This window comes from Artemia sp. Qi Xiang Cuo, chromosome 1 (assembly GCF_049724085.1).
Source record: "Artemia sp. Qi Xiang Cuo chromosome 1, ASM4972408v1, whole genome shotgun sequence".
NCBI lineage: Eukaryota > Metazoa > Arthropoda > Branchiopoda > Anostraca > Artemiidae > Artemia > Artemia sp. Qi Xiang Cuo.
The window spans coordinates 41,200-67,500 of NC_142794.1; the positions used below are offsets into that span (position 1 = coordinate 41,200).

The following is a 26,301-nucleotide window of genomic DNA, read 5'->3' on the forward strand; positions in this document are numbered from 1 at the left end:
ACTGGATGATACTGTTTTTCCAGTAATCTGCCTTACTAGACGGTGCCATTTACGGGGATCCTTTTTTATTTCAGGGTCCGAAAGGGATTTTCCGAAGGACTTTCTTGCCTCGCGACAAAGGCTAACGATTTTGTTTCTTAATAATCGTAACGACGTTGCGTCACCACTGGACTCCCTTACAGTGGTTTTTTCGCGAATCAGCTGTTTTATTTTTGGAGTGATCCAGGGCTTGTCAGATTCGCTCACGACAAATTGCTTTTCCGGGAAAACTTCTAAGTATTTGTCATAGAATAGGGACTGAAATATTTCTGCTTTCCTGTTGACATCGCTTTCGTTGTATACTTCGCTGAAGCAGTGAGTAACTGGGAAATCAGTTGAAGAATGGGACAAGCTGGCGCGTTGGGTGACTAAATGGGATGTCTATTCAGAAAATGTAGTTTTTTTGGTGCAAACACAAAGAGTGTATAATCTTCTTAGATCAAATGACACTGTTGAAAACTTTCAATCCATTCTAAATAAATTGTTTACACCATTGTTTGAAGTCACCTATAATCCATCAACTCACCCAGAACTACATCGTTTCTTACAGAATGTTGCTGGTTTTGATTCTGTTGACGATGAATCGAAGCTAGAACAAGATAATTTTGGCTGTGAAATCATAACTCCACAAGAGTGAACTTCAACAGAAAACCCACCCTACTGGTACTATGCATACTACACGTATGCAAACCTTTGTGTCCTGAATCAAGCCAGGAAAGACCATGGCCTGAATACTTTTACGTTCTGTCCTCATTGCGGAGAAGCTGGGTCAGTTAAACACTTGGCGGTCGGTTTTCTCCTGGGAGAAAACATCTCTCACGGTATTATGCTGGAGAAGGCCCCTAGTCTTCAATATGCATTTTATCTCAGTCAAATTGGGATAGCGATGTCACCTTTATCAAACAATCTGCTGTTTTTGAACTATTCTAGAAATCCACTACGGAAGTTCTTGAATAGAGGCTTAAAGATTAGCCTCTCTACTGATGATCCCCTGCTATTTCATCAGACGAAAGAACCTTTAATGGAAGAATACTCAATTGCCACTCAAATGTAGAAGCTCAATGGGCCAGACTTGGCAGAACTCGCCAGAAATTCAGTTATAATGAGTGGATTCTCGCATGAAATGAAAAAAGACTGGCTTGGTTTGAATTACCAGGAAGAAGGTATCCAAGGGAACGATAAAAAGAAAACCAACGTCCCAAATGTTCGCATGAAGTTTCGACTTGAAACGTTGTTAGAAGAACTTTGTGAAATATTTTTAAAATTTATTGACGAAGAAAATCGTCAATAGTCGACAGTTCTACATCGATTGGCTATCTAAATATTTTGCCCTTGATAGAATTTTGGCACTAGTTGTATGAAAATTGTTTTATGGTAGGAAATGGCAGAAATCGGATGATTTAGTCTGCGTGGTGTTTATATTTTACGAAAAAAGTGTGGATGTTTAAATTTTTAAAACAAAAATAGTCTAGGTTAGAAATCTTTTTTAAGGAACGTGTTATATATTCTTTGTAATTTAATGCTTACTACTTCAAAATTTAGTGCTGTCCTACCTTCTAGTCAAGTTACTTCAGATCAAAAATCATAATTTTTTCTCCGATGAGTGTCTAGTCAAAAGTTGTGCAATCTTCTAGATTTTTCCAAATCTCTTGGGAAGGAAGTTCTACCTCTTAAGGTGACGCTTAATGAAGTGATTGCTGGTAGCAGCGCCGCTGGGTAAGTCCTTCTCTAGTATTCATATCTATCTCTTTCATTTGACATTTAGGATCAATTGCAACTTTTGGCAAGGGATATTAAATTGGTGAGCACGTATACATTTATTGGGAAGGGATATGTTTAAAAAAATAAATAGTCTAAAGCAGGCGAAATGTCTGAAAGACGAACGCGGATCAAGTAACAAACAAATCAGTCTTAAACATGATTTATGGGTAAAAGCTAGTTTTGGCTTCGTATATATGCAAATATCTCTTATCACACAACCGTGTCCAAAATGAGGCACTTGTGACGGACCTATGCATATATAGCCGAAACATGGGGTCAATTGAATTTAGTCCTGTCATATTTAAGCTGAAAATCTTGAAATCCTGTTTTTTTTTAAATCGCAATTAATGTGATAGAAGTATATGAAGGTTTTATTGTTGGTGCCCTGGTCCTTTTCCCTGGAAATGTCGGGGATCTTGAAACGGTCCTACTATTCCCTGTTTTTTTCATGCAATTGACCTGTTTTTCTGTGTCTTATTTAATTCCCCCTTCCCCCTGACCAAAATATAAATATAAATTGGGCATATTGTGTTGACATTGCCTTGTTCCCTCTTTCCCCCTTCGCAATTTAAAATATTTTTCGAGTTTTCCTACAATTCACTGCATTGTTTATACACTTGGGCTGCTTCTTTTTGTGTCCTTTAACCTCCTCGCCTCTAACCTCCTCGGAGTAGGGAAAGAATTTTTCCTAGTAGGGAAAATTCTTTCCCTACTCCACAAAAACAAATTCTGCGAGGGTACTTGATTATGCTCCTGGCCTAAATTTTCACATGCCAACCAATACTTAAAAGAAAAATGACATACGGGCTTTCTAGAAGTATTGAAAAAATTGAAATCTTAATATAAAAAAATTGAAATAAGCGTTGCATTGTATTTTTTTTCTCCGATCAGTTGAATTTTCGACTCCTCAAAGATGGATTTTAACGATATATAAACTTATTAAAAATGATATTGAACTTTCTTCCAATCCTGTTGCGCTATCTTCAGTTATAATTAATGAATATGTTCAATAATTAGATATGACGTACCAGCCTTGGAAGCAAGTTTCAAATAGTGTTGTTTCCTCCGTTTACTATTCATTTATTTTCAGTCTTCTTCTTTAGAATCGAAGTTTCAAATCGTAAATGGGGAAGACTTTACATTTCTTATGGTTGTGCTATAGACTGCTTGTCACTTTTTTAAACTGTAGTAAATTCTTTCTTACTAATAGTCTGCATTTCAAAAACGAATTGGCAACCTATCCGTTCTTGTCCAAAAATCAAAATCTAAAAAAGGAAGAAAAATATTGAAGGTTTTCAAGCTCCGTTTTGAAATTCTCGAAAATTTCTTTTCGTAACTGCTGCTACTACTACCAACAACTCAGAGCAGAATCAAACCGTCTGAGGCCAACGCAACTGCGCACACTCCTCCTCCATTCCAATCTATTCATAGTTTCTCTCTTTACACCCTCCGAACAAGTTCCCACTTCCCTTAACTCTTTCCTTATGACGTCCTCCCGCTCCATTTGAGGACGACCTGCTTTTTGTTTGGTGATAGACGATTGCACGACAGTCAATGTTTTGAAACCTGTCATCCTTCATCCGCAAAGCGTGTCCTACCCCTTTCGTCAATTCTACTCTGTTGCATCTATCTTATATCTCGGAGGTTAGGTTATATGCGTGTATTTCGACAGAGAGTGCTCCCCGTTAATCCCCATGGGAAGAGTAACCTTTGCAGCCGGGAGAATTTTATCAGTGAGAAGTTTTTGTGGAGTTGGCAAAATTGGATCGCGGCCCAGGTCTCAAAGACACTTTGTCGCCTTACCTCAGGTGGATGAGCTTGATTGGTCTAACCTCGATTCGTTTTGGTTTCAAAATGGAACCATCCAATCTGTTTTAGTGTTACAGATAAACACGACGCCGTATCAAACATCCGATGTATGCCATTTTATACCATATAAAACAATTTTTATCCAACTAGTGCCAAAATTCTATCGAGGGCACAATATTTAGATAGCCAATCGATGTAGAACTGTCGACTATTGACGATTTTCTTCGTCAATAAATTTTAAAAATATTTCACAAAGTTCTTCTAACAACGTTTCATGTCGAAACTTCATGCGAACATTTGGGACGTTGGTTTTCTTTTTATCGTTCCCTTGGATACCTTCTTCCTGGTAATTCAAACCAAGCCAGTCTTTTTTCATTTCATGCGAGAATCCACTCATTATAACTGAATTTCTGGCGAGTTCTGCCAAGTCTGGCCCATTGAGTTTCCACATTTGAGTGGTAATTGAGTATTCTTCCATTAAAGGTTCTTTTGTCTGATGAAATAGCAGGGGATCATCAGTAGAGAGGCTTATCTTTAAGCCTCTATTCAAGAACTTCCTTAGTGGATTTCTGGAATAGTTCAAAAACAGCAGATTGTTTGATATAGGTGACATCGCTATCCCAATTTGACTGAGATAAAATGCATATTGAAGACTAGTGGCCTTCTCCAGCATAATACCGTGAGAGATGTTTTCTCCCAGGAGAAAACCGACCGCCAAGTGTTTAACTGACCCAGCTTCTCCGCAATGAGGACGGAACGTAAAAGTATTCAGGCCATGGTCTTTCCTGGCTTGATTCAGGACACAAAGGTTTGCATACGTGTAGTATGCATAGTACCAGTAGGGTGGGTTTTCTGTTGAAGTTCACTCTTGTGGAGTTATGATTTCACAGCCAAAATTATCTTGTTCTAGCTTCGATTCATCGTCAACAGAATCAAAACCAGCAACATTCTGTAAGAAACGATGTAGTTCTGGGTGAGTTGATGGATTGTAGATGACTTCAAACAATGGTGTAAACAAATTATTTAGAATTGATTGAAAGTTTTCAACAGTGTTATTTGATCTAAGAAGATTATACACTCTTGGTGTTTCCACCAAAAAAACTACATTTTCTGAATAGACATCCCATTTAGTCACCCAACGCGCCAGCTTGCCCCATTCTTCAACTGATTTCCCAGTTACGGATATCCGCATCTCAGCGCTCTGATATTTAGATTCTTCTAAGTCATTCATGACTTCCTTTATAATGCATGCGAAATATTCGCCTTGCATATAGTTGTCCGTTTTGAGAAAATTTCTCGTAGCCTGCTACTACCAAACGGGTTGAACTTCTTGTTGAATTTTTCGAAACACTGGAAAGTATTTCTATCACAGTGCATATCTAAGGAATCGACAGTCAAATATGGGTAAGTTAAGTTCAACTCGTCAAATACATCTTTCAATGTTTTACAATTACCATCTTCATCAACCTCCACCACCCGATCGCCTTCATCATGCAATTTCTTTTGCACAAAACTAAGAAAATGCTTGGGATTCATGCATGCAGCTGCATGGACATGCGTATCCACCTTTCGTGTCTTATAAAAGTCTAAATATGGGATATTTTTCTGCTCTGAAAGTTCTTGCTGCTCGTTCAGCAATTCATGCATGTCAAACTTGTGATCCAAGGCATTTAAACGATTACAGCTGAAGTTATTCAAATGTTGATTATCAATCATGGTATAAATAAACTGCAGATCCTTCCTGAAGGTTTCCAAGTTTGAAGGGCCGTTGATAGGGTAGTCTTCTTCAGTCGTGAGTTCTTGAAGAGCTGCACTTTTTAATATGTTGAGTTTTGCAGCTTTGTGTGTAGTTTCAGTTATCCTCTTGGTGAGTATTTTGTCTTTAACACAATCTAACAACCTGCCAGCCAGTTTGGGAGTCGGCTGATTTGCCATCTGCATGTAGCGATGCCGCAAACCCAGCGCTTGCACCAAGAGATATGAAGATGCTCTGAACTCTTCTCCAAAAATGCCCTTCATTAAACGAGCTTTACTTATATATTCCAAGTGAGTTTTTCGTGCACTAACTGTAATACCGAAAATGTCCTCATGATAACGGCCGTTTTCCTAAAACAATAAACGATTAATTAGTAAAAAAAGCAACTCAATACTCTATCATCAAAAAGTAGATATTATTTCCCTTCCTTTTCCCTGACTACACAATAGTTGAACCTACTGACGGGTGACAGGTGACACGTCGTCACAAACAAACACACACACGTCGTCACACACACACACGTCGTCACACACACACACACACACGTCGTCACACATACACACACGTCGTCACACACACACACACATACACGTCGTCACACACACACACACACGTCGTCACATACACACACACACACGTCGTCACATACACACACACACACGTCGTCACATACACACACACACGTCGTCACACACACACACGTCGTTACACACACACACACACACGTCGTCACACACACACACACACGTCACACACACACACACGTCGTCACGCACAAACACACGTCGTCACAAATACACAGACACACACGTCGTCACACACACACAGAGATCTTGAGATATACACACAGATCTGAAAAATTCAGATCTTGAGATATGATACAATGCTGGTTTTGCTTTCTTTTAAAAAGTAATAATTAATTTGCTACCTCAGTGTTGATAACTGTCTTATAAACGTGACGATTTTAGATGTTACCTTTATGCATAACAGCAACGATATTCGGATGTACAGTGTATAATCTATGTGTGAGATAGTGTATTTTCTTGTGCAGGCATTGAAGTTAGTAACACTTGAAGTTAGTAGCTGTGTAGACGGTTTTTTTGTTGCAACTTGAATTGTTTATTTGCCTAGTTTTCTATTATATGATATTTTGTTTTCCTTTTTTCTACTCGTTTTGGCCCAAGCTGTGTAATCATCTCGAGCTGTTGATTTTTTATTACCTCGTATTATTTAGCCGAATAAACATATTTTTCGAACTTTATTGCACGTTTTTATGTATTCCAACCACAGTTTATAGAATTATTATTTGAAAAAAACTGCGTTTTTTAAAGAGTTAAAGAGGCTGAGTCACAAGTTCGAACCTTAAAACGTACAGGGATATCGTCACACACAAACACACACGTCATCACACACAAACACACACGTCGTCACACACACACACACACACGTCGTCACACACACACACACACACGTCGTCACACATACACACACGTCGTCACACACACACATACACGTCGTCAAACACACACACACTCGTCGTCACACACACACACACACACACGTCGTTACACACACACACACACACACGTCGCCACACACACACACACACGTCGACACACACACACACACGTCGTCACACACACACACACGTCGTCACACACACACACACGTCGTCACGCACAAACACACGTCGTCACAAACACACAGACACACACAGATCATGAGATATACACACAGATCACGTCACTTAGAAAGGTTTTCTTAGAAAGGTTTTTTCTGATACTATTTTAACTATACAACAAAAGATCTGCGTCTTTTTTCCATAATAAGTATTATTAATACCACCCAAACATTTACACACGTCGTCACACACACACACATACACGTCGTCACACACACACACACTCGTCGTCACACACACACACACGTCGTCACACACACACACGCACACGTCGTTACACACACACACACACGTCGTCACACACACACACGTCGTCACGCACAAACACACAAACACACGTCGCCACAAACACACAGACACACACGTCGTCACACACACGTCGAGGAGGGGGGGAGCCCCTCCTCCCCCCCCCCCCCTAAAAGAAAAAAAAATCCCGTCAATAACTAGCTAGCATAAATTTACCAGGGTAGAAAACTTAAAAGGTGCAATTAGAGTCACCTTTTGTAATGATGCAGAAGCAGGTTCTATTCCTGGAAGTATGCATGGTAGTAGAAACTTTTCTCAAAATCACAGGGTCCTACATCTTGCTTATTTTGAGTTCACTATGGCCTCTATTTAGACCATAGTTTTTTTTAGTAGCAATCTCTATTGATTCTCTGACCTTCCGTTTAGTATCTTGGGGAACACGAGCCAAGGAATTTGTTTGACCAATGAAGGTCTTACAATGATGGTTAAGATTTATAGGCCAGGGTAAAAAGAGTATATCATGATACCTAGATATGTAGGTTTCCTGTAAATATTTATGGTCAAATGCATTCTCCCTTTTAGAGATGAGGATATTAAGACAGGGAAGATTTGTATTTGCTTCAAACTCCATTATAAAGTTCAATAACAGGAACTTTTTAATTAAAATGTTGAGCGGAGATGCTAGATCATCTTCTGAATGTGAGATGCATCAGTAGCTTTTGTAGTAAAGATCCTTGGATTTGTTTGGATCAACTTACTAAAAAAACAATGTAAACCACAATCTTTTCATCACTCAGGAGCCCTCTGTCCAGAACCTTCCTCCAGAACTTGAATTTCAAGTCCATACACTCCAAGGAACTTATCCCCAAAAGAATCAAGTCGATTGGCCTAGATCTTGCCAAGTTGCAACTTTTTTTGTTGCAAATATCTTTGTTTTGATCTTGGATGGTAAGAAAATATTGCAGCGATTTTACTAGCGTAAATTGAATATACATAAGCCTGACAACAGGCATGCTCGTTTTCGATGGCAAACAGAAATATGTTTAGTACATAGGCCATATTTTTCGAGAACAAATGGAATAAGACTGTAAACACAGTTGGAGTATGGTAAGAATACAGCTTTGCCTGTTTGCGACTGCCCGTGCTGAATTGCATGATCGCCTTACTTTAGTAAGTAAGTATGACGGCACTAGACCCTTAAGGTCCAAACCCGCGGTGCTGATCTCCGTTTCGTGGCCCTCAGCCAGTAAGTTCAATGGGGGGCTGGGGGCCAACCATCCTGTGCTTGCGCACACCCTTCCAGCTTACCTTCCCCAGATTTCTCCAGGTACCCATTTAGAGCTGGGTCGCCTTACTTTAGATTGTGATCAAAGACATAGAATGCTAAAGACCCCTAAAAAGTTATTTTAAGCAATCCTTTTGCGTTTTTGTTTGTGAACAGAAAACACTTTAGGGGAGAAGAACAGCAGAAAGAATACCAGAGAAAGAACAGGACAATAGAATGAATGTAACTACAATTCCTGAAAAAATTTTGCCTCTGAGAAATTTATATCATCTCAACGTAAATTTACGAATAGTTGGATTCCATTGATTTAAGGCATTTGAAATAAGGTATCAACTCTAACACCAAACGCCTAATTTATGTTGATTTGAGGACCTCAAATGATATACAATGCAAAATATGACAACATTGTATGAAATATTGTGCTTCTTCTACTTGGGTGCAGAGGATTAGGGGTACATCTTTTCCTTAATTTTTGAATACGGTCACAGGGTAATAATCCTTAAAAATATTTGGAAAGTTCGAAAAACTGCATAGAGAGGACAGAGGAAGAACAAGAATCAAAAGAACGAGCACACCAAGGGTAAAAAAAATAGGGAATACACAGGATAGGGACGTGCGCAGGGAAGGGGGAATCGAAACTGCCTCCTCTGAAAATCCAAAAATTTCCTGAAAGTTTATTCCAAATTATCAAATAATTTTCTTCTAATATTGAGGGCCCCCCCCCCCAAAAAAAAAACGCGTACGTGCCTGACACTGCGAGTGAGGCCCGAAAATGGTGGTTCAAAAGAGGCTGAAATATAAATAAAATTTATTCGTGACTTTAAAGGGAGTGTGACTTGAATTCCTGACGTGAGTCTGGGGAGTTTTAGGCACAAAAAATTCCCACATAACATCTGAAATTGAGATAAAAGGTCAGGTGGCAAACCCCTAGTGCTCTGTGGTGGATCAAGGGGGGCGAGGGCCCCCCTCTAGCGTGGTCTAAAGTAGTGTAATTTATTTAATTAACTCAAGTTTGCGATAATTAAACTTGCTCCTAACGCCAGTTTATCGGATCAACCTGTTTGCCCCCCCCTCATTTTTATCGGATCAACTTATTTTGCCCCCCCCCCTAAAAAAAATCCCGGATCTGCCCCTGCTGGTGCTACTGCAAGATCCAGGTCAAGGAGACTTCCCCTTAACCTTAATCCATTTGAGAGCTCTAAGGAATTGAAGGTATTATTTATGTTACTATTATTATATACCTAATTATAATTATTATTATTACTATTATTTACCTCTCAGTTATTTGTCAAGAAAATCACATGTTAGTCATTTAAAACCTGTCCTTTTTCATTTCGTCAGATGACACATACTAGTTTTTTGTCTTCTTTGCTGGAAGACCTGTTTAATTGCGCATTAAAATTCAAAAAGTATTAGAGAAGGAAAGCATCAACAGCAGAAAAAAATGAGAAAAGCGTTGAGTCAGGTAGACCATATTTTCTAATTATTGGCGACTACTTCTTATGGAAAATTCCTTTGTTTTAGTTCGATAGGCAGCAATACCTAATGGTATCTAGTAACTGTTGATCGGTTATTCTGAATATTTGATTATCTGTAAATTAATCAAAAGCAAATATGTATCTCTTCTACTAGTCTATTTATTTAAAAACCAACATGTGAGTGAGTAATCTTTTTGTAATTAGTTGTAATTGGACTTGTAATCTTTAAAGTACCAAGAGCAGTGAAAATACAATCTGATCCTTTGAATAAGTGGGAACTTACACAACTGTATGTGTTTTAAAACTTAGAAAAAATCGGGAATTAAAGTTTGAATGACTAAGGCCACTATATGCAGTTATACAGCTTTTTGGCAATAACAGAAGCCAAATAAATAAAAAATTGCGGGGGGGGGGGACCAGCAAAAAACATATGACACAAAACAGCTTAAGAGAGTGTAGTTTTCCTTACAAGGTATAATATCCTTTGTGAGTAGACACATTGTTAATGTTTGAGTTTTTGCGGACGAAATGCGTTGTGATATTTAATTAAAAATTAGAGCTAACGAATTTAAATTATATTTTGACTGAAGAGCTAAGTTTATAATAGTTTAGAAATAAATTTCGGCTATATATTTGCACATCGGGGGGGGGGGGTAAAGAATAGCATATGTTAAATACGTAGCCTAACCTAACCTAGGTACCTTTTCCCCACTAAACCACAAAAAACTAAAGTTCTAAAATTTTCAATGTTATGACGGTTCGAGGTTCTGAAGGATTTTTTGTCGATGTTATGACGGATTTTGTACTGCTCCTGACGGTTCGATGTTATGACTTCTTCCCCAATTTTTCCTTTCTAATTTTTAAAGATTGTTAATTGGGTTATGTGCAATTCAAAAACATAATCGAATTTTCCTCAATATTAAAAGTTTTCATGAAGCGATTTATAAAAACATAAGAAAATGAAAATTGTTTGCTGAATAACTAAAATCTACGAATAAATCAGAAATTTTCATTAACCCTTTCAGACCTGAACATTGAAGGAGTGCTTGAAAAATTCTGAAACCTTGCAATAAAAATCAACGTAAACTTCGATTCAACTTAATTTCAACTTCAATTATTTATTTCATTCACAAACTGAAATAGACATGGATACCATATGGTCACCTTAGGATAAAAAAGATTCATTTCACTTAATATCGAAGGTCATAAAACAGATTCTGTCTCCATTCAGACACAACAGTACCTTACATTTAACGCAGAGAATTCGACTAGCTGCACCCCTTGCACATTTTTCGTACCGGCTGCGTCCCTTTTCAACTGTGTCGGATAGACGGCCAGCAGTGTCATACGGCACCGATTCTGACTGCATGCCTGAGTAGTAAGGCATGTATTGATTGAAAACTTACATCAAAACTTACACCTGAGACACTACAGTTTCACGTGCACATTTTAAAAAGTATTTATACCTATAAAGTGGTCAAACACGTTTTGAGAGTATAATTGTTTTTTGTTTTTTTTTTAAATCGAAAACTAGAAAATGTCAAATTGCGTATTTAGGAATGATTTTGTAGGAAAAGCTGTCTATCACCCATGCATTATCCACTGTTCCATTTCTTTGAAGTATATGCTATCAAGAGTGGCTTATGATTTTTTTGGACAATTGCCTTTAGTCAATATTAGTTTTTTAGGAATTTGCCGGCAGATAGCATTTGTGAATTGGATCGTATGAAGGTGGAGAAAAAAGGGGTTTAGCATCTGCGAATTGGACTATACGAAGGATATTAATTGAATAATAGGGAAAAAACAGAGCTAGATAGCATTTGCGAATTGGATCGTATGAAAGTGGAGAAAAAAAAGGGTTTAGCATTTGCGAATTGGACTATACGAACGATATTAATTGAATAATAGGGAAAAAACAGAGCTAGATAGCATTTGCGAATTGGATCGTATGAAGGTAGAGATAAAAGGGTATAGTACTTACGAATTGGTGATTATCAGTTAAGGTAACCCCTCAGGGGTGTTAAGTCTTAGCGTGTTTATTATAAATGTAGAACAATGTCAATCTATGGAAATGGATTAACGATAATAAAATGGTCTTATGATTTGAACTGGCTTAACTTCATCGATGTGTTCTGTATAATACCGAAGTGGTGTTCGAACAGTATTGTCAATTTAAAATAGAGTTTAATGTTATAGTATACTAAAAAGTTGATACTAAGAGAGATGTAGATGGCAAGAAAAGAATTTTAATAATGGATAGCTTTATTTCTTCGATGTGTTCTGTATAATACACAAGTGGCGTTTGAACAGTTTTGTCAGTTTAAAATAGAGTTTAACGTTATAGTATACTAAAAAGTTCATACTAAGAGAGATGTAGATGACAAGAAAAGAATTTTAATAATGGATAGCTTTACTTCTTCGATGTGTTCTGTGGAGATGGGGGGATGAACATTTTAGTTATTCATCATAGGAAGGCAGTGTAGTCTGGGAAAAGGAAACCTAGTTTAAGGTATCACGTCGAAAATAGTAAAACTTAACTTTAAAGTTTTTTGAACATTTTATTTGTTCATCATAGAAAGGCAGTGTAGTCTGGGAAAAGGATACCTAGTTTAAGGTATCAGGTCGAAAATGGTAAAACTTAACTTTAAAGTTTTTTGAACATTTAGTTGTTCATCATAGAAAGGCAGTGTAGTCTGGGAAAAGGATACCTAGTTTGAGATATCAGGTCGAAAATGGTAAAACTTAAATTTAAAGTTTTTTGAACATTTTACTTGTTCATCATAGAAAGACAGTGTAGTCTGGGAAAAGGATACCTAGTTTAAGAATCTGGTCTACGATTCAACTGTTGGGGTAACAAGACAATTTGGTTTCTACCAAATTTGGTTATCGTTGTGACGACACTGCCTATTATGACTATAAACCAAGTGATTTTTATTTGGCAGTTACCGAATGTGATTCAAAATTTGAAAACACTGTATGTGATATTGCTTCAAATAGACAGATTCAAACTCTTGAATTTCATAATATGAATATAAATAGTATCATTGACTATACAAAGAGATATGACAAGAGTGAAGTTACATTATACTGTTGAAAATGTGACCCTGACTTTGCAGTCGATCAAAATCAATATATAGTGAATCCAACTGATTTACCAGCATTAGTGGTTCACGACAGTTGCCTATATATCGAAGAAGAAGAAATCTAAAATGAAGATTTAAAGACATTGTTGTATATACATTTTTTCATTTATTAATAAACAAATTCACATACATTTTTTAAGCACTTTACTCTTAGGGCACCGAAATCAATATTATACAGGTCTGAGAGGATATTTTCCACCATAAAGTCGTTCAGACGTGGATTGTCTACATAAATGTTGAGAAACTGCTTGTAAGTATAGCCGCGACATCAGAACACAAAATATAGTAGTGCAAGGAAGCCACAGCTTTTAGTCATCAAATCCTGCACTCTCTTCCGATTTTGAATAATAGCTTTCCCACTGCTCTCAATATAGTTGCTGATGTGTGGAGTGTAGAAAAAAATTTATTATTGCTATAGCTTCTGGCAGGAATCCTACGATCAAATAACAGCTATTGTCACATCCAAACTAATACAATTCATACGGGGACTTGATGTTTTCAATACTATTGAACCGAACTCATGGTTGATTATTGATCATTTTGCTGAATCCATTGAACAGTTTTGACAGCAAATGCTGCAGCTGTTTAACGTTTGCTCTGATCATGAAAACATTTCCATAACCCTAGTTCTACACAATCTCTTTCATCAGAGCAAATGTATAAGAACTCTTGCTTTGAATTGGACCATCTATATCATCCATCAAATTGCTCATGAGTCTAGCTTAATAATTGCTCTCAATGAGCAGAATTACCCAAGTACTCCTAAATGTGCCAGCGTACACTGACGTAACAAATAAGCCCTATGGGTATGTTTTGGTATATCTTAGTCAGATCACCCCCGAGGATATACGTTTAGTCACAGATATTTTAGGTAGAGAAATTACTGTATATCTTCCAGCGAACAGCAGAAAAATCTATTAGTTACTATTATGACACTGAAGAAACTACACGAACAACGGCATTTATTTTCCGTTTTAGGCACGTCAAAACCTCCACTCAGGAAGGCTATACTCAAACATGGTGTTGACAATAATTTCATTAATATAATATCCGAACTTTGTTTAAATTAAACTGAGGGCAATGTACACTTGTCAGAAGGTGTTAGACAACAGACATAGCGACATCGTTCCACTGTACGCGCCTTGGTTTGCAAAAACAAGGGGGAAATTTTTAAAAGAAAACGTCTCCTTCAAGCAAGCGGTAGATTTTTAACACTTTTACTTTCAATAATTGCAGGACTTGTAAACAGTTTTCTCTAGAGAATGGCTAAACCCTATAAATTGACGCCATTTGAACTTGCCCTCTCGCCCGTAGAACATTTTGAAGACAATCTAAGCAAATTCATTAATGATGAGAATATTGCCGATGACAAAAAGCTAGTTTTACTTCAAGATACATTGCGACATGTGGACAAACATAGACCTTATCGTGAGCGATCCGCCGCCATCGTCACAGATCCCTCTAAACGGGAAACATCTCAAGATTCAGCAGCTGTGCAGTCAAAGGAGAAGGAATTGAATTATATAGTGTCAACAATTGGAAACCTATTGGCAGTGACCTATCGAAAACAGAGTAAAAGAGTATTAACATATCTCATGTTGGAAACTGCTGGTGATGATCAAGTTCAAGTTGACAGCGCAGAGAAACGAATTATAATTCAGGGAAAATGTTAAAAATCTAGTTGATTTAATTTGTGATATGGTGACGAATCGTAAAGGACTTTTATCTTTTGACAATAATCTCTACACCTTTCTAAATGCATCAATTTTTCCCAGAAGTCTTATTGGTAATAAGCAAATTCTAAAGAAACTAAAAGAATATAGTCTTCCAGCAACACTAACACTACCACCATTTTAAAAAGAATAAGATCCAATCCTGCATAGTATTAGCAGCAGCAGCAGCAGCAGCAATCATTTGAAACACCGACCATATTGACTAGTCAAAACCGTAGACGTATTAATTTACCCTCCAGTGTGCAAAAGGGGATTGGACATTACACTACGTGTTTGTGTTCAAAATAGATGAAGTTCTGAAGCATGTCTATGAAAATTGGTGAAGCAGGAAGTCTAAGTTCCCCCACAACGCTTTCTAAAGTTGCCTCTGACAGATGGCAGCACATTAAAAAAAGCAAAAGATTATCTACAAAATGAACCGAGTTACACACTGCATCGGAATTGCAGGCTTCGTGGCAAACATTATCGACAACCTAAAGCCTTTTTACCTCTGCATATAATACAAACTGAGCTTTTAACTTTAGACACGATTCAATGGCGTCAAAATGCACCCTACAAATATATTCTAGTGGCAATCAGTGTCTTTAGTCGCTATGCCTATGCCTTTCCATTGCAATCAAAGAGAGGTGTTGAATTTGCTCATGCTTTAGAAAGTATTATTGAACAGGATTGCTATAGAAAAATTCAATCAGATCGCGATAGCGAATTTGTTAATCCCCATGTGCAAAAGGTTCTGTTGAAATATAATACAACACTTTATCATAGTCAGAGCCCGATAAAGGCTGCATTGGCTGAACGATTGATAAGAACGATCCTTCTATTAATTTCAAGATATTGTACACTGAAAAAAACACCTGCTTTTATTCATGATTTAGATAAAATCATGCAAATATATAACCAACGATCCCATCGATCTCTGTCCAACTCAAGCCCTCGGGAAGTTCATTGCAGTGAAAATACATTTGATGCTTTTCTTAAACAATATTCCAATGGCAATGAGAAGAAAAAGAAGAAATTCAATGTTGGTGATACTGTTCGAATTAATAGAACCACCAATATTTTTGAAAAAGGGAATTATTTATGGAGCACTGAAATTTTTAAAGCGTCCAGAATCCTAGACACTACACCCATGACATATCGACTGCGAAACAACAAAGATGATGAGATTCTCGGCGGTTTTTATGAATATGAACTGAAAAAAGTTAGAAAGACTAGTGAATTTTATAAAATTGAAAAGATATTAAAGAGTCGTACTCGTAGGGGCAAGAGACAGTTGCTTGTTCGCTGGCTAGGATACAACTCTGAGTTTGATTCTTGGGTCAGTGCTGAAGATATTAACAATGCCCAATGATCTATATGTGACCTTCATGTCCTATGTTTCTGATCCTCTTTACAATGACTTGAATAGAACAAGTGATTTTTGGACGAAACTCTCCCCCACCATCAAATTCGACGACAATTGAAAGTATAAAGTGGCTCTTGTCGACTGTATTCTCAAAAATACATATGACATCCTGAGAAAAGATCGTAAATATTAGATAAAAATTAGACCTTATGATTGGCCGCCGCCACCCTCAGGTGATCAAGAACAAATTCAAAAGATCAATTGGATAGATTATCGGTATATTGAATTACCCTACAAAGAACTCATCTGTATGAATGATTTATGTCGTTCTATTAATAAAAGAATTTCCGTTCGTAAAAAAGCAGCTTTTCATTTCAACTATTCAAAGGAGGAGGGAAAAATCTACATTAGTTCACCTATTGCCAATGAAAAGGTTATTCTCAATGATAATCTAAAAGATGTTCTTGGCTTTAAGTTCAATATAATCAACGGTAAAACTGCCGGAAACACTAATTTCATTTTTGCTGACTAACCGCCTGCCTTCTCCACGGACACCTGTATATTTCTCAACGCTTCATTTGTGGAAACTCCCCTGGTTGGCAATAACAATGTTCCCCTCCTACGAGTTCTTGAACGAAAAACCAATCAAGAACATATTCAAAACTACAATATAAAGCATCTTCAGTATATCCCCGTAAACACTTCCTATTTGGAACTCTGTCAGTTAACACTAAGAACTGAATTAGGTGATCCCCTAGCAATTTCAAAAGTTTTGGCTGTGATTACATGCCATTTTCCACCCATCGTTCAACAAGATGTCTAATAGAAAAGTGGTATTCATTTGTCCTGATATTGACTGCTATGTTAATACTCTTGGCCCAAGACAACAAGGTAATGGAATGAACTATTACAAAGGTCTCTCGTCAATGTCTGGCTACGGTCTTGGCAGTTGGTTTGCTAAGCTGTTTCGCTCTGCACTACCTCTGGCTAGAAAATATATTGTACCGGCAGCGACAGATTTTGCATCCTCTACACTATACGATTGGGGCTCTGGCAAGGATTTTAAAAAAAGTGCTTCGGAAAATCTTAGGTCCAGTGCGCGAACCCTTGGCGAGAGATTAAAACAAAATGGAAAAGGTTTAAAAAGGTCGATAAACAATGCATCACTCATCAGCCTCTACCCAGGACAGAAACGAAAGACATCAACTTGGTCAAAGAGAAGAAGGAAAAACCGATACACACTGTAAACATTAGAAGATGAGGCCCCAGGAAGAGAATTGTTAGATCAAAACTAGTCTTCTTTTCCTAAGATGTCATACCTACCGCATAAGGATTCTCAACCTTCAATCACCTCCTCATTGAATCTATTCAATGCAGAAAATGTTGATGTGAGTGTAAAACACGGATACTATGAACAATTTTATGCTCAACAACCCCTCTCTGATAATATCCACTTTCAAATTTATTCCAATGAAGACTACTTTATGGACATGTCTTCGACATTTATATATTTACAAATGAAAGTCCGGAAATCCGATAATACATTGCCAATTCTTGCCGATAGAATATTCTATGAAAATTGTATATTGCATAATTCATTTCGTCAAATCAGTGTCTACATCAATGGCACGCTGGTGAGCACAAGCAATAACCTCTCAAATTATACAAGCTATATGCAATTCATGCTGATGACACCCAAGTCATACAAGAAATTGAGAGGCGCCTCCAATGAATATGAATATATTACTAATACTGATAGTAAAGATGCACTTAAAATGCTACAACTAGTGAATTACATCTAGTTGCAAAATATATCATTAAATATTTAATATACCCCAATGGCTACCACCCAATCTTAAAGTGGATATAAAATTGACGCTTGCACCATCCAATTTCAAATTGAGAAAAGAACTTGCAGCCAATCCGGATGTAACTCTCTCTCTTACCTCGGCAATACTTCATGTACGCAAACAACAGGTCATGAGTTCTGTTGCTTTGGCAGTGGAAAAACAGAGAGCCAGTGGAAATAATATTAAACTACTTGTTCCTCATACAATTACGAATCAACGTCATATTGCCGTGGGGTCACGCACCTTCACCGACTCATCCTTTATCAATGACGAAATTCCGTCAAAACTGGCCTTGGCATTTGTAAAATGCGCAACTGCAGTAGGATCGTGGACTGGATGTCTGCATAAAATTGAAATGTTTGGGCTTTCATCTCTTGTCTGTAAAGTAAAAAGAATCCCACTCTACAATCTATCTTTTGATAAATCCTATAGAACATTGTATGAGTTGAAAATGGTATAACCGAAGAAATGTTTGCTAAAGCACATGGTATCATTGTATTGGATTTGTCTGGCACCCAGGATATGAGTATAGTACGTACAGGGAGTGTGCGTTTAGAGTGTGCGTTTAGAGTGTGCATTTGCCGACCCATTAGCTGAGAGTATTGCACTAATCTCGCTAAATCAATATGAAACCTATTGAGAAATCACTCCCAAAGGCAGTGTTCTACTAGACTTGCCAGTCTATATTTTATATTTTTTGGAAAAAAATATAAAAGGAGGGAGAAAACTCGACTCACGACGTAAAGAACCTAATAAGGCAGTGACACAGAGAAAAACTAACACTGACTGTGTTTAAGAGCTTTCTGTGCAGTACTTATAGTTTGACTGTAACATTAGGAAAAATTACTTTTTTAGTAAGAGGCAGGTTTTTCATCCAAAGCATAAAAAACAACAAAACTTAATTAAACCTAAAATAATTAATTCGGCTTCTTTTTAATGTTGACAATAATCAAGGCCGTATCCAGGAGATGGGTAGTTTGAACCCCTCCCCCCCTAAAATGTTTGTCGAACTCGTAAAAACGTAACAAAAATGAATATAAACAAATTTTTGATGCATTTTCTAAAGTCTTTTTTTTTGTAAACACCACAAACACACAATATGTGTGAAGCAACATAAAGCCACTATGAATGCGATTTCTTTCAAGAAAAATGTCCAACCACCTTCATTGAATTAAAGTCAATATACAAAAACACTTCACTGTCCATAAATTCAACTAAGAAAAACAACTCAAAGAAAAACAACTCAAAATCAAAGCTCTGTCGTAAAAAGACAGTAAATGCGATTACTAATCCTCTCTCCCTAGTAAATATACTCTCCTCCCTCTTTAATATATTTTCAAATTGCTGCAGAAGTTCTGCCGCCTTAATACTACTCGCCCAAAGCGCATTCAAACACTCAGTCGTAAATGGCGAATAGCAAACACTGTCTAAGTACTCTGCCTATGCTGAACCACGACGTTACCTTTATTGCTACAACTATTATTTTTATTACATAAAAAACATCTAGGCATACATCATTCCAACATTAGCATAAAAAATTGTAGCCCAATTATCCCCAAGCTACTAAAAATAATTGGTCTTTGAAAAACCACCATGATCCTTACCGAATAGTTCTACTTCTGCCTCTGCAATTCCAAGCTTATTAGCAGCTCTGCATTGATACATCCCAAATTGGCGTTTTTCAACCGAAAGGATTCGAAGCGTTGTGTCAGTATACTCGTCTGCAGTAGCAAATTGAGAAATTCTAAAATGATACATGAATTAACACTTATTGACTGCTAGAACAAATCAAATACAAAGAAAGTAGACAACTACGCTCAAACAGGGGGTAATGCTTCCCCTAAGGATTGGTCAAAATTTACCGGAAAAATTTTGAGAAAATTAAAATCTGAGCGATATCTCAGTGAAAAAAAGAAGAAGCGAAAATAGTCGAGTGTGGGCATTAGAACCATCTCCTTGAAAACGTATTTCCCTCCAAAAAAATGGCTGTGTACAACCATTTTAACAGATCTGGTTATTTGGCGAGATAAAAAAATTTTTGTACCCCAAACTATTTCCTTAAAGTTAGGAAGATAAAAATGAAAAAAAAAAGCACCTGCTACAGATGGATTTCTTCACTTTCCCCATGTCCATCGGAAAGAAGTTTCTGAAGACAGACTTATATAGTGCTAATTTCACTTTTTTACAAGAGATGGTTCCCGATGAAGTTATGAACACAAACTTCATGCTTCTCCGAAACATCAAGATTGAGATATATAGAGATTTTTATCTGCTTGCTAGGACAAATGAGTATACATTAAGCCAACCTCTTCAATTCAGAAGTCTGCTGAATTTATCAATTTCGAATGAAATTAATCCTACATAGAATTGAGTCTTTTAGAAAGGACTTAATCGCCTTGCAGCATTATTTCAGTGGAATTATCATGGCAAACACTTGTAAATTTAAAATATAATCAGAATTCAAAGACAAAAATCATATCAAAATTTGTTAAAATAAAAAATTATCTTTTTTCAGGAAACCCATTCCTTTTTTTCTCTTTGTTTCGTACCATTATTTCATTTACCTTTTATATTTTATTTTCGTCAAGTCTTTGAGTCTTTCACCCACAAGAAGAGTGAGACCTAAATTATTGATTATCCTTGAAATTTCACTTTGTAATCATTATAAAAATAAACACAAGAACTCCAAGGCGATTGCTCAGAGTAACCGTGTCTACCTACAGATGGCGGAGGGTAAAGTGCTTGGACTCAACTGTAACATCACTATAGTTGACAACTAAGCACTCATTGATAGGTGATCAAGTCAAATGACAGGATTTGGGCTTAAAATTTGACAAGTTAGACGAAAAATCGTCCGTTTCCTCTCATTATGATCTCAAGATGAAAGTTCACCTATTGTTTCTAACATTTCGTGCAATTTACCTCTTACTTCTGGCCCAGCCAGAATATTATTTAGTTTTATTGAGAAAACCAAGAAAGACTCATCCACACTTTGCTGTCCCTATCATTATCAATATCATATCTAGTGGTTACACAATGCCTGAAGCAACCGGTACATCAACGTCCACAAGCAATTTACAATTCGTCGAATTTGAGGATGACATCACGGTTTAATAAATCTGATATTCCTGCCCCACAGGCTATACCTGAGGAAGACGATAATAATGAATACAAGTGCGAAGAACCGCTAGCAGTAACTCCATCTGAAGGCGTTCTCCAGCTACTTGACCTTTTATTTCTCATTGAAGAAAAGGGACGGGTTAATTAATAGAAGAAATAATCGAGTTTAGAGAGGCTTACAAAAACACTGTAGTTGTATATAATCTCAAAATGAAATGAAACAATAAACCATAACGCAATATGTTTCAAAAAATGAAAATGTTGCACTTTTATAAATAATACAAATCATATTTAAAAAAAAAAAAATTTGAAGGTTTTAAATTCGTTGGTAATAGAGGCATTTAATATGCGTCCATATTTGGAATTGATTGGTTTGATATGCTTTATAAGGAAAACCTGAGGACTGGGTAAATTTTTCAAGGTCCCTTAAAATTTTGCTAAAGGGCAGGTTGTACTGTATATTGTTTATTAGTTCTATTTATGTTATTGATGAATTTGTTAACCACTGAAAAAGAACGTCTCCAACACAAAAATGAAAATGGACATATGAAAGTGAATTGATAAAATAAAGCATCACTGAATTATAATTCACCTCTAATTCTTGAAATAAAAAAAATGTTTGTACTCTGTAGTGTGATTTCTGTATTTAAATGTGCTACAAATCGTTGAACTTCTACTGATACCAAAAAAGAGAAAAAGACCAGCATATGTAAAACTGTATTACAGTTCCTATAGCAAAATATATGACATATTCAGAGTCGTCGATTGGGAAGGGAAAGGGGAGAATATACCCTCTCTAGTGTTTTTTAGTCCATAAGATTAACTTCAACTAGCACATTTTTTGTTTTTGAAAGAATAGACATGTCAAACACAAGGCAAAATGAAAAAACTGCCATCTAAACTGTTAACAATAAAGTCGTAGGTAGCCCTAAACTGTAGTGTACATATGATACGAAAAAATAAACAGACTAAAAAAGAGACTATGTCTTTGAAGTTAATTAAAGTCTCTAAAAAGACCCCTCATATGCAAAAAAAAGGAGACACGCCAACAGAAAGACTCTTTAAGTCTCTATAAGCCAACTAAAGTCTATAAATAGAGATTTTATATACAAAAAGAAACAATCTTATAGGCAAACTCTGTAAGTCTCTACAAGAAATTTTTATAGCAAAAAAAAGATACAGTCTTGTAGAGAGACTTTCTAAGTCTCTAAAGCTTCTTTAAGTCTCTAAAAAAGGACTTTACAAGAAAAAAAGACAATCACTTTAAGAGAGACTTTTTAAGTCTCTGCAAGTCAGGTAAAGTCTCTAAAAAGAAACTAAATGCAAGAAATACATACTTACAGAGAGACTATCTAAGTCTCTAAAAGAGACTTTACGTACAAAAAGAGACAGCTTTACAATTTCATAGAGTGACTCTCTAAGTTTGTAAAGTCTTTGTAAACAGACTTTACATGCGAGAATAGAGACTTACACGTATGTTGGTTACTTGACAGCTGCTGTTCGCCCTTGTACCAGGTAATTGCAGGTGGGAGATATGCTTCTACAAAACACTCTAAATCCATGCAGTACTGCAGCGCTTGTCCAAGCCGTGGTTTTGGTATATTAATAACAGGTGAAAACTTAATTTCAACAGCAGCGACGTAATACAAATGAATACAAATTAAAAATAATACAAGTGAATGTGTATTGTCAGTTTAATATACATATATTCATATTTATTCTTTAAAATCTTAATAATTTTTTATTTATTAAAGTTTTTAAAGTGAAACAATTTTATTTTTATTCACTAAAGTGCAAATTATGTTCTGGCCTTGAGTAGCCATAGGTGGTTTTGACCCCTAATCGTTTTATTTTCTGCTCGTTCTGAGTTGACTCAGTTATTTATTGTAATTTCTGTTCATTTTGAGTTTTATTTATTTATTGATGCTGATCTATGGTAGTTTTACACATGGTAAATTATTTGAAAAAAAATACCAGAACTGTCGAAAAAGTTTTTTTTAGTTAATTGTCAGTAATAAATGAAAATACATTGGGAGAAAAACGTTTTCTTTGAATTTTTTTTTTATTAAAGAAACAATAAGATCGATGAATAAACAATAAGAATGAGACCAATAAATATCTGGTATTTTTTGTGAATTTTCTATACACTGTCTATTAAAAAGGATTTTATTCCTATTTTGAAAAAAAAACTTTTATTTTATTATCAAAATTTGTGATAGGCGGGAAAACATTTTCCTATGAAAATATGAAAAAGATCATTTTCAAAATAGTTGCTGGTGTCCCAGTAATTATACTGTACCTTAGGTCTGTTTTTCCATTTCTTAGAAGGAAACCTGGAAAAATTTCTCCTGGAAAAACTACACAAAAGTTTTTCTTCTCTGAATCGGGGTGTTCGGGGTATACATTTTCGGAGGGGGCGGGGTACACTGAATGTCATTTTATGTCTGAAATTCCTCTCACAAAGCGAAGTTTGGTCTCCTAGTACTGCTTATTAAAACCGATAACCACAGAAAAAGAGTACAGATTGATATCGCTTATATGTGCGTATATTTTGGAACTTTTCAACTATGCTCAACAAATGGCTATCTCAAAATTTTGATCAAACTATTTTTGAGTAAAAAAGTCATCTATGAGGGGGGGGGGGGGGCTGGTTGCCCTCCAATTCTTTTTGATTACATATAAAAGGGCGCTAGAGCTTTTAATTTCCGTTCAAATGAGCCCTCTCCTGATGTTCTAAGAGTATTGGCTCGATACGATTATACCTAGAAAAAAAAAATACACATTCGTGATCTTTCTTCTGGCAAAAAATAAAAAATTCAACATTTTTTTGCAGGTTAGAGCTTGAAACCTCTATAGAATAGGAAGTTATTCGTGCTTATTAGGCATTTCAATTACAAACAAGAGAATTTGGAGAATTATTGGAGTATCGATTAGATATAATAATAATAATAATTTATTTTTGACCCACTAACAATTATAAAACAAAAGTGGAGTAACAAAAGAAAATAAAAAGTAAAGACATACAAAAACAAAACACATGCAAAACAATATCAATATAAAAACTACAAATACAAATCAAAACAATCGCACAAGAGGATGAAAAGGAACCAACCGCTGACGATTAGTCCAGTGACGATTTGAATGATTAGACAGAGTCCTCGCAGGGATCCGAAGTTTCATCAAATAGAGAGATGGGCCGGGACAGGTAGATCCACTATATAATTGTTTAAATTTTTCATTTGTGGGAGATTAGTGATTCCATATACAATTATAATACCTAATACCCGACGTTTCTATAATCTTTATCGTTTTTGATTTTTATTTATAATTAACACTAATAACCCTATCCCTATATCTAAAAAATTAGAAGTAAAAACTAAAACCATTAAACAATTCCCAGAGGAGATACCCCCCCCCCCCTTACTCCCTACCGACTTCAGTTATCAAACTATAATCGGTTTAACCTATCTAGTTATATTACAAATCTTTTTATGAAAAGTCCTATTTCATTTTTCAATAATTTCTTTTTTTTCATTCAGAAAATTATATTTAATGTATACCTACCTTCTTTTTTATCGATGACTCCATTTCCGATCTATTTGCAGATGTAGAGGGTGTATTCATATCCAATCCACTTTCAAAGGTTTTAACAGAAGAAAATCTAATTTGGAACTGATAGATTATTGAGAGCAAAAACCTTAAATATGAAGAAAAAAACTATCTTGAGCAAATGCTGTTAAATAGGAAGTATATAACATATTTGTAATTAACTAGGTTCGCCTATCCTCTTGATGAGAACACTCTGAGGGTTATATCTTATATAGTGCGAAATCGGAAGTTTCAAAGGTGGTATATTTGCATAAATAATAATTTGGCACATATTGGGAGGTGTAATGGACCAATTGTTTCTATTTTTTTTATTAGTTAGCTTCCTGTATGCTTTATTCGATTGAATAATGAATCTATGGGCTATATCGTGAAAATCACTAGATTTGGAAAAAAACTAGGAATTCCTAAAAAAATCCAGAAGACTTGTAAGAATCCCTAAATGAAAAAGTTTGGCCCTAATAGACCTCAAAATCCCTATTATAGGGGGGAAATCCCTAGAATAGAAACACTGCTCAATTGTGTAGTAAATTCTAACTTTCACTTTTATAGACTAAGAAAGACTTCGTCAAAGTTCATTGATGGTCAGTGGCCTTGGAGGGCAGGAAAATCTGCATGATTTATTCGATTGAACAATGAATCTATCCGCTATATCGTGAAAAATCACTAGATTTGGAGACCAAAATAACGTGGGGGGGGGATGGAAACACTGCTCAATTGTGCAGCGGATTCTAACTTTCCCTTTCATAGACTAAGAAAGACTTCGTCATAGTTCATTGATGGTCAGTGGTCTTTGGAGGGCTGGGAAAGGAGGTCGTTGATTCAAAACACCTTCCCAAGACATAATTCAGGCTCTAGTGGCACCAAATATTGAGGGGGAGTAAAATGTATTTTTCCCAAAATCAAGTCTGGAAGGTGAGGAATTCGGAACTCATTTATGGTTGTCCACTTCTAAAGGAAGCGTGTCAAATAAATGAAGTAACATTAGATTCTTTATTTCATGCTCTTATCTCTTCATTGTTTATCTTCTCGTGATAAGTCATGTCTTCTTTATTGCAGCGGGGTATTATCCTTGTTACAGCGGGGGGGGGTATAAGGAAACATGTCAAGAAAAAATATCAAAGGCCAAAATATTTTTAAGGTCTTAACAAATTTTACTGTCTTAGGTAAATTCCCTGTTGTTTGACAATTCCCAGCATTTGCATTAAAGACTTTAAACCTCTACAATGGGGTGCTCAGTTTTTTTTTCAGTTAGAGAAGGAGAGAGATGCATCAAAAGGTTTATTTTAATACCAAAACGTCCCAGCTCTCACTGAGCCTTCAGATAATCACAGAATTAGTTCTAAGGGTGAAACGAGGGGAAGGCTGAGGTAGAAACTAATGTATAATCCCCAGGGACGTATCCCGGCCTTTTTTTTTGGTACAAAAAATCTTTTTTAAAAACGCATC

General features: G+C 36.2%; 2 pseudogenes; one reads left to right on the plus strand and one right to left on the minus strand.

Annotated features, from left to right (window-relative positions):
* Positions 1-358: 358 nt before the first annotated feature.
* Positions 359-1,330, plus strand: LOC148955873 (AMP deaminase 2 pseudogene; annotated as a pseudogene).
* A 2,487-nt stretch (positions 1,331-3,817) lies between these two features.
* Positions 3,818-5,958, minus strand: LOC148955874 (AMP deaminase 2 pseudogene; annotated as a pseudogene).
* Between the last annotated feature and the right edge of the window lie 20,343 nt (positions 5,959-26,301).